The sequence below is a fragment of the Sminthopsis crassicaudata genome, chromosome X (assembly GCF_048593235.1).
Source record: "Sminthopsis crassicaudata isolate SCR6 chromosome X, ASM4859323v1, whole genome shotgun sequence".
Classification (NCBI taxonomy): domain Eukaryota; kingdom Metazoa; phylum Chordata; class Mammalia; order Dasyuromorphia; family Dasyuridae; genus Sminthopsis; species Sminthopsis crassicaudata.
In genome coordinates this window covers 43,420,506-43,421,251 of record NC_133623.1, presented here as the reverse complement: position 1 = coordinate 43,421,251, position 746 = coordinate 43,420,506, and the positions used below count along the sequence as shown (strand labels likewise).

General features: G+C 27.9%; 1 non-coding gene across 1 annotated transcript; it reads left to right on the top strand.

Annotated features, from left to right (window-relative positions):
- The first annotated feature begins 351 nt into the window (after positions 1-351).
- On the top strand, positions 352-454 carry LOC141549265 (U6 spliceosomal RNA). Its single transcript, XR_012484301.1, has one exon. It is a non-coding gene; the product is annotated as a U6 spliceosomal RNA (small nuclear RNA).
- Positions 455-746: the final 292 nt, after the last annotated feature.

Here is a 746-nt window from a genome sequence, read left to right as displayed (position 1 = left end):
CTTTCCATTTATCAAACACAAAATTACTACAACCATTTACTACTGTGTATTTCATATATATATATATATATATATATATATATATATATATATATATATATATATATATATATATATATATATATATATATATTCTATTCTACTGATTCATTTTGTTTCTTAACCAGCACCAGATAGTTTTGATAATTACTGCCTTATAATAAAATTTAAAATCTAGCACTGCTAGACCTCCTTCCTCTACCGTTTTTCATTAGTTCCTTTGATATTCCTGACCTTTTGTTCTTCCAAATGAATTTTGTCATTACTTTTTCTAGCTCAATAAAGTAATTTTTTGGTAATTTAATTGGGCACTTGCTTCGGCAGCACATATACTAAAATTGGAACAATACAGAGAAGATTAGCATGGCCTCTGTGCCAGGATGACACACAAATTCATGAAGGCAATTTAATTGGGATGGCACTGAATAAGTAGATTCATTTAGGCAGAATTGTCATTTTTATTATATTGACTTGGCCTACTGATGAACAATTAATATTTCCCCAATTATGTAAATGACTTTATTTGTATAAAAAAGTACTTTATAATTATCTGCATATATTCCCTGGGTTTGTCTTGGCAATTATGGTCCCAGGTATCTTATGTTGTCTATAGTTATCTTAAACGACCTTTCTCTTACTATCTCTTCTTTTTTTTAAATTAAATTTTATTTTAATAGCCATGAAAACCACGAACAAGAGAAACAAGA